This window comes from Aedes albopictus, chromosome 3, assembly GCF_035046485.1.
Source record: "Aedes albopictus strain Foshan chromosome 3, AalbF5, whole genome shotgun sequence".
In the NCBI taxonomy this organism is placed as follows: domain Eukaryota; kingdom Metazoa; phylum Arthropoda; class Insecta; order Diptera; family Culicidae; genus Aedes; species Aedes albopictus.
The window spans coordinates 398,624,405-398,637,740 of NC_085138.1; the positions used below are offsets into that span (position 1 = coordinate 398,624,405).

Sequence of the window (13,336 nt, forward strand, 5' to 3'; positions counted from 1 at the left end):
AACTGCTGTGTCTTTGTCAAGAAACACGGTGTTTCTACCAAATGCTCAAGGCATCCCGCAGCGGCTTCGTAACGCTAGCCGAACTGTGCAGGTATATGGACGAGAGCCTTTTAACGGATGGGCTTGAGTTCATATTGAAAGGTGGCAGCGGCACTTCGATGAACACCTCCATGGCAACGGTGTAGGCCAGTGCAGCAGAAGACGACAGTGATCCAATTTCCACGCTGAGAGAAGTTAAGGATGCCATTCACCAGCTTTAAACCAAAAAACTCAGCTGGTAAGGATGGATTGCTCTGAACTCATCAGGATGAGCCCTGGCCGTCTTTCTGTACCGACCGATTTTTTCTAATTTTATGATAAACCGGTCAACTGCCTTATCAAAAGAAGGCGACCATTTAAAAAGAAAGAACTTCATTTTCAATCTTCTTTCATCCACAAAGAATGAGTTCAAGAGAAGTTATCAACCGGGCTTCATCAACAGCAGGCCGACAACGGATCAGATCTTCACCGTACGGCAAATCCTCCAGAAATGCCGTGAATATCAGGTCTCAACGCATCACCTTTTCATCGACTTCAAGGCTGCATGCGTTAAAAGCAAGGACACAAGTCGTGGTTGTGTAAAGGCCAGTCTTTGATAGGAGCAAACTCGGCAGGAAGTGCGGGATAGAATATCAAACCGCCAGGAAGTGCAACTAGGCATCAAAATGCCTGGTTTGCACGGCGAATAAAAGTGGTTGACTTTGCTGATGGTATTACTCTGGTGGTATACGGCGAATCAATTGGAAAAGGTTGACGTCGAGAACGAAGGTGGTGGTGAACAACCGCAAGTCTGAAAAGCAGGCAGTGGTCACCACGGGCGGGTGCACGAACAATTCCAAGCGCTCACTGAAGCAACTAGGGGTCATGATCGATGGCAAGCTGAAATTCGGTAGCCACGTGGAATATGTCGTGGGTAGTCTAAAGTACTAGTCAGAAGCTTCCAGGGAACAGCTGAAGATTTTTGGCGATAGCTAGTGGAACACTAGCCAATAGAGAGTACTCGTGTACGATGACGATCCCCCCTCCCTCTTCTCGAAGTCATCGCTAACATCGCTCTATAAGGTGTAATGCAACTAGCCGGTCCTACCAGCCAGGGCTCGATTTTCTCGAAACACAGTCAATTTGTGCGATTTGCGGATAAATATTTGGAATAGTGCAGCTCTGCCCACCTAAAACGCGAAGCAGCAAACTGCTGGTGAATACGTCTAGTACATGCTACTAGACAGAATCGAACACGACTAGAGTCGTCTAGTAAATAAGTAGCCATGCACAAATTACGTCACGCATTTAGGGGGGATGGGGGGTTTTGCTGAACGTGACGATCCATACAAAAATGTTGAGGTCCCATACAAAAAGTGTGACATAGGGGGGAGGCGGGGCTTGAAAATGGTCGATTTTTGCGTGACATAATTTATGTATCACCCCTAATGTCACGTAAGACAGGGATACCTCCATGGTGGAGGAATTCGTCAACTTTGAATCCTTACTGACGACTGGCAACAATATAAATCGGGAAACGAAGTCGTATCACCAGTACAAGACTTGCCTACTGCTGGCTGCCGTAATGACTGCCCTAACCGGGGATACGAGAAGAATCTGCAAGCACTGACTGGGACGTGGGCTAAGGAAGATATTCGGCGGTATGCAGGATAACAGTGTGTACTGGCGAAGGATTAACCACAGGATTAACTCTACAAAAAACCCAGTATGTGTGGTCAAAGCCGGAAGAATACGGTTGTCAGATCATGTAAGAATGCCAGATAACAACCCTACATAATTGGTATTCGTCACATATCCGTTTGGTAAGAAGTCGAGGAGCGCACCGCAGTGATGGAACAGGTAGAACGTGATCTGGTGAGGATCGGTCATTATCGAGCATGGAGAGCGGCAGCCCCAAACCGAGTATTGTGGCATCAGAAGGCTGGCACCAGAGACACGTTATCCTCCATATGGAATATTTATGCTATTGCCGGTATTGTGGCATACTACTGTTGATTATGTGTTATCTATGTGATGTAGTGCAAATGTATGATTCGCATACTTGCTCAGGTATGTTGAATTGAAGATCGATAGTTGAACAAATTCAAGGGTGAATAATCGAATCGGGATGCTAACATAGTCATGGAAGCACTGCACATAAGGCTGAACACGAATAAAGGCTTAAATTATGGAATCATTACATAAGGCTGAAATAACGAAAGGCTCAATGTTGAAAAAACTGGAAATTTTATATTTCAATAAATATTAACTATCTCAAGAATATTTTGCGAAGCTTCATCCTAACTCATATTGATTATGCATAGTCAAACCACAGACAAACAGACGTAACACTCTGATAATTCTCATCGTACACCGATTTAACGGTCTTTTTCAAAATTTGATAGTTGGCCAACTGCCCAACCGTGGCGCTTGCATAGTTTTTGTTCGAGTTTGACGTTTGCTCACTACCGCCACCTAGTTGGTGGTCGGCCAAACTTATGCCGTTTTTCTTTTTGAACCTTGGTTGGAACTGGATTGGCGGAAAATGTGTTAACAAACAAACGTCAAACAAACTTTAGTACAAGCGAAACCGAAGTCGGTTGGGGTTGAAACTGTGATCTCATCCAGTTCCAACCCAGGTTGGAACTGGATCAAAAAGAAAAACGGCATTAGTCCTTTTAGCATTGGGCGAATATGTTTCCGTGACTATGATTTGAATCAAAAAATGTTCGAAGTGTTACGTCTGTTTGTCTGTGGTCAAACCTAACACCTGATACAAGCCAAAGGCTACCTGTAAGTTACACGTCTGGCCCACCACAAAATTTGACTGAACTTACGTGAGCACGTAAATTTTCCTTGCCTAGCTGTTCTGACCTGAAACCTGTTTCCGCTGCGCGGTGCATTGTGAACTCACTGCCGCAGGGCAAAATTCATCAGCATCGGCGGCCAACGCAGAACAGCATCTATACCTCACTATGCTGTAGCTTGACTTTTAGCTGACTCAACGGTCGTCGGCGCTTGGTGAGTATCGAATCAAGCGTGCATGCTTTAGAAGCTCCCTCGCCTCGCCTCTCGAGCCAGACATCATCAGTTGGTGTCTTGTTAGATCGGCGGCTGGACGCGTCTCGCGCCGGAGAAAGGTTCCCGCAAAGTGCGCGCTCTCGCGGGTTAGTCAATCAAGGGAACGCAGCGCAAAATATGGAATAGGTATACGAATATTAATGCGAATTAGTTCGATTAACGTTCGGCGACGTTCGGGATCTCGCGAATGTGACGCAATGTCGATCAGCTGGAAGGCCGCATTACGTGATCATTCGGCTTTTTTGCTCCGCGGAAAAGATCTTGTGGTCCCCGTGTGCCCCGAAAGGTGAAGCGACGGTACCGAAAATCGTGAATGGGGGAAACTCATTGTGGTACACGTAGCATATAGAGGTGCGCTACCTGGCTACAATCTTGGCGGCCGTCGCTGTGTAGTGGTGGTACAGCCGCGCCGCAGCATCCACTCGCGAGATTTTGTTTCGCGACTAACAGCGCGCAAATGCCAGATGATCATCTTCTTCACACCGCTTTGTGTCGTACGTACACTCAGCGAAACAAACTAGCGAAATTCATCGAAATACCTTATGAAAATTTGCTATAACTAATTCTTATGGATGTCATAAGAATACCTTATGAAAATTGATCGTGCTTGCTATGACAAATTTCATAAGATAGACTTATGAAAAGAACAAAAAAAACTTAAAATGATGCAGACTGGATTCGATCCATGAACGTCGGGATCACCGAGCCCGTGTTTTATCCACACGGCTACCGACGCTTGAGAATATCATGTTGCTAAACATGAACAAAAGCCAAGCTGTGAGACGATTTTACGTCATAGAGTGACCTTATGAAATTCATCCGAATCATTATGAATTATTCAAAGGCCGTTTCATAAGTTGGGCCTTATGGAAATCTTAAGGTTATTTGGCTGAGTGTAGGTACCTACAACAGACGAAATCCACCGATTCAGTTTGTTAGTGCAGTGATTGTGTGTCTTGCGCCCCAGTGTTTTTGTTGCTCTGCTGTCTTATAATTTCAATTTGAATTGTGCAATGAGCCAATGAAGACGACGAGGCATCATCCTCTTCGAAGCGGAATTGATGAAACTTACTTTAAGGTGCTCGTAAAGTGATAGTGAATTGGAATAAAGCATCCCCATCCGAGTGATTTGTTTGATTAATGATACGACCTGCTAACAACCACCGACCGACCTCCAATCTATCGTCTTCTGATTGTTGGAAGAAAGGCGGGACGAACGGAAGCGCCAAGTGAAAGAGATGCCGGGATACGGTTCAAGTCCACTTCTGCTAATTACTCAAGCTCAACGACAATGACAGCGACGACGAAGACGACGACAGCAAGGGGATGAAGGCCAGTGCGTTTTATCGTCAATTTCCTATCGAAGGTTTTTTGTTTTTTTATCTGGGTTGGTGTTTCATCTTTGTCCCTACTGCATAAAGAGTCTTAAACCATCGTCGGCTCATAGTCTCTATAGATTGTAGCAAGCAGTGAGATTAGACTGGTTCAAGCGATGTAATGTCCATAGAATATCAAATTTTGGCGGTCTGTCCGTGCCGAAATAACACCACCACCATCAGTTAAACATTTTGTACAACTTACGGATTTATGGAATGCAGTTTTTGATCATGAGATTTTAAATACGTAGGGGGATTAGGGGCATAATGGACACCCTAAGCAAATGAGTATGTTAGGCCTGTAAACAGTGTAAAACTCAACATATTATCAGTTGACTTACAACTTTAACTTGTTTCCTACGTCTTTCAATCATATACAGCAGATAGACTGTCTTTATTGTGAAGAAATCTGGAGCTCGATTTGAAAAGGTCGTATGTGCTTTTGTCGATTAAAAATTCGATCAGTTGTATTCGCTTATTATAGCAAAAACCGTTGAAATTGAACAAACTTGATACATACAGCAGGATCATCACAAAACAGGCTTTCCGTTCCATCAGTAAAAGTCTCCAAAATATCTTCCATATTGCTACAATAACTAAAATAAACTGATAGAATTTTATATCGATAAATGTTCATACGACCTATTCAAATGTAGCTCCAGAAATAATGAATTATAAACCGTGTGTTTTTCAGGGCTGGTAGGAAATGTACGGGGCGAAATGTACACTTATCGGGGTAAAATGGACACCCCTGCATATTTTATGCTAATTCTTTGGTTAAATTGACCAGTTAATTAATTTGCCTACGGAGATCAATACCACAGATATAATACTCCATCTTAGATGACTTTACATAACATCAAAATTAATTAAATAAACTTTAGGCTAAAATAATCGGATTGATTTTTTTTCCAAACTGTCTAAAACGAATAACAGTATGCAATACGCGTACATCTATTCGTAATTGTCAGTGTTCATTTCGCCCCGAATCGACTACAACATTGAAATTGCTATTTTAAGTAAATTCTGATCAAAAATAAAATACTTCTTCCATTGCTAAATCTTCGTATAGGGGATACTGAGGAGACTTGATCCCTGGGGAGACTTGTTCCCCCCATATTTACTCGGAATCAAAAACATTTTTCTTCTAGCATAATTTTTCCAAAACTACTCCTGGATAAACGACTATGTTTTGGCTACTAGTGATTTTGATTGTACATTGCATTATTTTTTAACGGCTGATGGTTTGTTTTCAGTCCTTCAGAAATCTTTTAGGCGATTCCAAAAAATCTCAATAACTTTGTGAAAATTGAACAAAATCGTGTCAAAATTTCACAGCACATAGTTTAAATAAAATACTTTCAAACTTATTTATCCAAATAAGGCTGTTGTTAACATATTTTAATTAATTCAGCTTAGTATACACAACATTGACATGGGGAGACTTGATCCCTCGAGGATTACACACATATTATACATGTGAAAAATAAAATTCTATTCGGAATCCTCTATTTACTTGGAATTCTAGTCTATTCAACGATAAAATGTGTCAGATAATTATAACTTTAGTACAAACCAAGAAAAGGGGGATCAAGTCTCCCCATTTTGAAAATACGGCATATCCTTAAGAATTTAAGGAAATCTTACAATTTCAAACACTCCATATTCATCGAAAATACAAGAAAACTCGAAAAGAAAATGAATAGGAAGACTCTGGAACTATTTTCCCTTTAAATAAACCATGTGTCACCCATTTTTGAAAAATACATGATAAGACATGCCTCCATAAAACACAGTTTTGAAAACTTCAACAATAATTTAAAGGCCTTCTGTTGTGTATTAACTTGCAATAGATGTTTACCTGCCATTTTGTACGAAATCGGATCTAGTTTTGTGTTTTTTCTTAAAGTTTCAGGTAAATTAAGAAAAAGGGATCAAGTCTCCCCTACATGTAGATAAGGTAACAATTCAGTTGTTTTTATGGTGGACATACTCCAACACTCGTAATACCTTATTTGCTGCTGCTTCGAAATTATAAGAATTTGACCATATGAAAAACATATTTCAATTTCAATGATATTTTGGAGCAGTATAAATGGTACTTTTGAAAAAATAGAACCATGACTTGTTCCTTTACTCTTATGCAATGAAAGTTTAACATAAAAGTCAACGGTTTCACCAAAAACAGGGGTGTCCATTTCGCCCCGGGTATCCATTGTGCCCCTAATCCCCCTATAGACGTTTTCGGGGGTTTCTGGAGGTCTCGGGTACGGGTACATAGGGTCCGAGGGGGTTTAGGAGGATTTCCAAGACATTTCAGAAAGCTTCAGAAGATTTTTGGCGAGTTTCAAAGGCATTACGCAGGTTTTTTCGGGGGTTTCGGAGTATCTCAGATGCGTTACATGGGTTCTGAAGCGTTACAGGAGGTTTTGAGGAGGATTAAGGGGGTTACATTTTCTGAAAATTAATTTTTTGCTCTTTAAGCTTAAGGGAAATTTCAGCGGTGCTAAACGTTTCTGGCGGTTTCAGAAGAGATCACACTAAGAAAAAAACACGATCAATCAAGTTTGTTTTACAAGAAAAAATTGGCAAAGTTAGTAACTTTTACCGAACTTCGTTAGAGTTTGACAGTTAAACGATGACATTTCACCGAAATTTGGTTAAATTTTTACAAAATTTCGTTAAAAACCCGTTACTGAACACTCAGCAGTTGAGAAAAGTAATCGATAGGAAGCGATGAGAGTGTGACGTCTGTTTCTCTACTCAAATATTCTGTAATTCGCAAATCTCTCGCTCATGGCGCTCGCATCGTTTTTGCTCCTGTTTGACGTTTTGCACTACCGCCATCTACTCAGTGTGTTTGCGAAGTACAGCGTAATTAGTATTGGGCGATTATACTTTTGTGACGATGAGTTAAATCGCACTTTGTTCCAAGTGATACGTCTGTTTGTCTGTGGTTTATCTGCCAAACTAGTTGATGTTTTGTTGGGATATCTAAGAGTCCTGGAGAGCCAAAGTTGAGCCATTTGTATAGAGATTTTTATTGCGTTCCGTCCCGAAAGGGATATGAAGAGAAAAGAGTGAAAGTTGATACACAGATACAAAGTCGGAGGAAAGGAATTCTACTTATAATCCGGGATGGGATCATTCACTTAAGGAGAAACTTCAAAGAATACCAATATGGCTGCCACAATGGCTGACTTGGACCCCTACTCACGTTTTCAAGAGCACAAATCTTAAAAATTCGTAAACAAATGCGCTCAATTTGGAAAAGCTGCCTCTTTTTGCAAGTGAGCAAAGCCAGGATAATCAAGTTTGGCTTGGTTCGATGCTTCGTTCGTCAGATTTGTGCCTCTAACGTTTGTATGCAAAATTGCAATGGGATTTCTTGATGTTTCACCTTAAAAACAGTTACATTCACTTGCTACTATTTCAGTTCAGAAGCATGCTATCGAAAAACAGTAAAGGGGGCCTAACCTTGTGGTTATTTCTGAAAGTTAGACTATTAGCGCTACGCCAGTACATCGTTCAATAAAGTCTGCCATACAATGTATTTTGATAAATGTTTATGAAGCAGATAAACAGCAAACGAATATAACTTCTTATAAAAAATGATCATATTCCTGCCCATGATCTTCTACGTACGAATTAGAAGTCATGAGATCATTAATCCAAGACGTTAAACTCAGTTAAATTTCAACTGATTTTCTGACATAACATTTCTGAGCCAGTCTAGTACGAATCCTCCCAAGTGAACAAGAAAATCTACATCCAGACTCATGTCCCGACTAATTATTTCTTCCGTTGTTCCTTCCTCGTTGTCCTCCACTTGTGTCTATCTATTGAAGTAAACAACGTGTTGCTGATAAACAAACTCCGTCCAACATCCATTTTTCAATACGTCGCTTTTGATGTCGATGCAAATTTTACTGGACGCATAATGAATTTGCTATACTCGCGTCTCTTGAACAAAGTTGTTATACATCAAACAACATGATGCGTTTTTTCCCCTTATCGTCCATCATCGGCTTGTTGTTCGTAGTGGATGTATACATATAGGTACGTTTAGTAACGCTTACTAAATATACATATTGGAAGGCTGTGGAAGCAAAATAATAAAAAAATGTGTACTTTATAAATGTATACACAGTTGTTCCACGGGTGTTCATATCAACTGGAAAGTGTAAACAATTTCCGAAGTCGACTCATACTGGCGAGTACCCAATACATACCATAATCTCGTCATCGTTGTTATATGGGTTGACTTTAATAATCTATACTTTAAAAAGCTTTAAATGTGTGATACTCACTGAATCAAATTTTAACCATCACGCAATAATAATGACAATGTCGCATTTGTTACGAATCCACGACAATCCACCCAATGCGACATTTATTAGTTCCAACTTGAACAGAGTATGATAAAGATCGTACACCGCGCGGTCAGTGGTTTTTAAGCTGTTGAAAATGCTTTGACATCCATGTGGTGCACAACAGAAACATGTCATCGAGCACATGGAATAGAGATTTTGAATTATGAAAAGAAATTTATGTACTCCGGTGAGACTCGAACTCACGACTCCCAATTCGCTAGACGGGCGTTGTGAAAAGAAGCTAATTATTCGCGACTGTAGAATCGAGTTCAGTTCTACGCCTACTGGCGACGGAGATTGTCGAGTGACTCCGTAGCTTGAAGGAATGGAAGCGCCCGTCTAGCGAATTGAGAGTCGAGAGTTTCTGAAGCAGATTTTCCAAATGGCTTGGACAGCCAAAGCAAAAAATCAAGATATTGACATTTGGGTTTTAAGCCTAGTATTGCGATTTTCGAGGGGTAACTTCGAATCCGAAAAAAAAACATTGCATCACTGATGAAGATCCACCATCAAGCAATTTTGATTTTGGGTTCATAATAATTGATTATTCACGAGTTAAAACATGTAGCGATAGAACTGTTCTGACCGAAATCCCATAGCACAGAGGAACAGTCGTAACACTTAGAACAAATTTCTTTAAAACATTGTCACGAAAACGTAATCCTAAAACTAAAACTTTTACCGAGATTCAGTGAAAATTATTACCGGATTCTCGGCTGTTGGATTCTCGGCAATCTGTTTGCTGAGGTCGGCGATTTAATTTAAGTGTGTGGTTACCGAAATTCAGTAAATGTTTATTTTCTTTCATGCTTATTGATAAGAAGTATAATAAAACGAAAATGATGATTAGGTTAACAATTTTATTCACACTGGTTGGCTTTTTTATCGTTTCTTTATGTATACATCAATGGCAAAAACATAATTTCACACTTCTTTGGGGTCACTTCCTCCTACTCCTCCTCCATGTATGCGCCGTTGACATGATGGTGACGCGCTCGGCGTAGATCGCTCACAGATGATGTCCCCGAACAATCCGATCAGGTATCCTGCACGGCAGTAACGGCGGCACTTTGGAAACACATATCCATCTTGAAAACATGCGCAATTTCACGCTCCAAGCGCTGCACAATGGTTTATTTTCCCATTTTCATGCTCTTAATTAATAGCTCGAAGGATTGAGGAAATAGAGCAATGGCGTCTTCGGCAAAGTTGACGAGAATGACCAGCGCCATCTTTTGACAGTTAGAGTTTTCGGATCAATCCCCCTAAAAGTGAGATACAAAATTATTTTTTTAATTTTGGAGATAGAGGGTTGACGTCTTCGGCAAAGTTGTAGCATTTTTGATTCCCAACAACTTTACTGAAGACGTCAATGTTAAATTTTTTACACCAATGGAGATATAGGCCTGTGTTTGAAAGTTTGCCCCAAAAACTCGTTTTTTAAGTAAAACATACATTTGTTGAATTTTTAGACCCATACAATGTTCTGCAAAGTTGTATGTATCAATAAAATACACAACTTTGCTGAAGACATCAAAGCTGTGAGAATTAAATGAGACGAGTTGTAGATAAATTTATGATTATTATCATTCACTTTTAGGGATAAATATCTTTCTTAGGGGCAAAAAGGTGCAGCTGGGGATACCCTTATCAGAAAGTGCATCTAAAGAGCTTTCAAATAAAGGTTAGTTTGTCCGTCCACGATCGTCTACTGAGGAGATATGACCATAATAAAAAATGTCCATATTACGGTTTAACTGCATTCAAATCTACGTTGACATTAAATTTCATGGCTACTATGATCAAATAATATTGAGCCTTCTCTAAGCTAACTTGCGCAACAGTCCTGATTGTTTTAAATACCAAATTTGTTCTTGAAAATGTTATCCACAGCCTTTTTATATGATTTCTACTATTTAGTACAAATTTCATTCATTGAATAAAATATTAAGATTTATTGGGGTTTCATACGCTCTCACAGAGTAAAACAACTCACGAGTTCTTCTGTAAAGAAATTTGAAATTTTATATGAAGAAAGTCAACACAATGAACTTTTATTAAGATAAGACTAAAGTAGGTTTAACTTATATTTCATCATAGTAGCCATGAATTATTCTGTCAAAGTAGATTTGATTGCAATTAAGGGCGGACGGGACGGTCGAGAAAATATCCGCCATTGCTCTGTTGCTACTAAGATGGTAATATCAGATTCTACTTCATATTTTGCAACAAAACCTATCATTGTGTATGCTCACTTGCAGTGCATATGCTGATTGGTTTTCAGCATCTTCAGTGCGATAGGTCTCGAGATTACCATCTTCAAAATCGCGAGGCAAATTGTTAGAAAGAGAGGCAAGATAGGAAAAATAACACGGCGTCCCGTTTCACCTTAAATCGTAGTATGGACATTTTTTATTATGGTCATATCTCCTCAGTAGACGATCGTGGACGGACAATCTAACCTTTATTTGAAAGCTCTTTAGATGCACTTTCTGATAAGGGTATCCCCAGCTGTACCTTTTTGCCCCTAAGAAAGATATTTATCCCTAAAAGTGGATGAAAAAAAATCATAAATTTATCTATAACTCGTCTCATTTAATTCCCACAGCTGTCTTGAGCAAAGTTACGTATTTTATAGATACATACAACTTTGCAGAACATTGTATGGGTCTGAAAATTCAACAAATATATGTTTTTCTTAAAAAACGTGTTTTTGGGGCTAACTTTCAAACACAGGCCTCTGTCTCCATTGGTGTAAAAATACAATATTGACGTCTTCAGAAAAGTTGTTTGGAATCAAAAATGCTACAACTTTGCCGAAGACGTCAACCCTCTATCTCAACAATTTAAAAATTTTAATTTTGTATCTCACTTTTAGGGGGATTGATCCGAAAACTCTAACTGTCAAAAGATGACGCTGGTCATTCCCGTCAACTTTGCCGAAGACACCATTGCTCTATTTCCTCAATCGTTCGAGCTATTAATTAAGAGCGTGAAAATCGGAAAATAAACCATTGTGCGCTGGATCGGCAACTTGCGGATTAAGCAGTAAATCGGTGGATTTTTGGTAACGACGGATTTCTCGCAGAATTACCGTTCCCGGCAGGTAACGATGCAGCTTCTTCACTCCACCGGTCGAGGCAACACTTTTGGGGTCTTTTAGGCCAGCTGCTTACGGGGAGCCTTTTTTCCTGTGGATTTACATGCAGTTTGTTCATACCTTCGGACCATTTTTGCTTCGGCTGGTTAACTCCGGCAGCAAACAAACAGGCACCTTGGAAGAGAGGATCCGGCAGTCCTCCTGCAGCGCTTCATCACCAAAATAACAGACTGAAAAGAAAATTAAGAAATACATCCATTTATTGATGAAGTTAATGAATTCAATTGGTTTACTTACGAGATAATCATTCGAGCGATGATTCGCTTCAAAAAAATCCTTTTTTTCCAAGATGGCACCCGGCAGCGCTCTTCATTTTCATTTTTGACAGATGCGCTTTACCGAAATTCAGTAACATGATTAGATTGCCGATTGCTGTGGCAAAAAAGTTTGCCGAGATTCGGCAATGAACGTAAATTACTGAATTTCGTTATTTTTGCCAAGTTATTTTTGATGAACTGTCAAATTTTAACGACATTTCAGTATAAATAACTTTTACCGATTGAGTTCGTTATTCATGTTTACCGAGATCAAATTTGGAGATTAAGTGTGTAGTTTTCATAAGGTGGCGCTAGAACAAATCGTTTCATCGCTCTATCTTTTTTTCCGGATTTCTCAAAAGCCGTTCAAGAACCACTATTTAGAGCTTCCAAAAATGTATATTTCCGTGCGCGTCGTGCGATCAAAAGATATTGACGATTTTCTTGAAAAAAAAGTACACTAAAACTTTTTTATGCAGGCTATTTTTATGCACCTTTATTATGCCCTTCATAAAAAGAGGGAGGGCTATTCAGAACCAATATTGTGCGTAAAAATGTAATAGTGGTGGTAACTATAGCGTTTATGGGAGACAACAAAGGCGCTTCAAAGAGTCTTTGGGCGTTTGAGATTATTCCAGTGGGCCACACGGGATTTAAGGAATCTCAGGGAACTCCAGAGGAGTTCCAGAAAATTTCAAGAGTGTTTCAGGGAATCCCAGTGGCGTTTCGGAGGATTTCAGGGGATCTCAGGAGTATTACCAGGGCATTCCAGACGGTCTCGGCGTGTAGCGGGAGGTCTCAGAGACATTAAAGAGAGTCTCAGGAGCATCTCAAGGGGTTCCATGGGGTCTCACAGGCATTTCAAGAGGTCCCATGCTAGGTCCCAAGGGGCTCCAGGGAGTTTAGGATGTTTCAGGGGCGTATCAGGGGGTCTCATAAGCGTTACAAAGGGCCTCATAGTTGCTTTAGTGTCTCAGTGGCGTTTCAGGGGAGCCAGTGAGTTTCAGGGGGGGCTCCAGGAATCTCAGGGGCACTTCGGAGGGTCTCAGGGGCATTTGGGTTTCAGGAGGA

At 40.3% G+C, this 13,336-nt stretch overlaps 1 protein-coding gene and 1 long non-coding RNA gene across 3 annotated transcripts in view; one reads left to right on the plus strand and one right to left on the minus strand.

The window, feature by feature from the left end:
- Nucleotides 1-3,125: 3,125 nt before the first annotated feature.
- The window catches only part of LOC115253497 (venom dipeptidyl peptidase 4), a 536,181-nt gene continuing 525,970 nt past the window's right edge, over nt 3,126-13,336 (plus strand). The window contains exon 1 of one of the 2 annotated variants that reach the window (XM_062856060.1): nt 3,126-3,225. The gene's annotated coding sequence lies outside the window, so the exon portion shown is untranslated. The remainder of the gene's footprint in view (nt 3,226-13,336) is intronic. The other variant, XM_062856059.1, reaches the window with a different exon arrangement.
- LOC134291930 (uncharacterized) lies at nt 11,108-13,309 on the minus strand. Its single transcript, XR_009999353.1, has 2 exons — nt 12,246-13,309; nt 11,108-12,178 (listed from the first exon to the last, which is right to left on the minus strand). It is a non-coding gene; the product is annotated as an uncharacterized LOC134291930 (long non-coding RNA).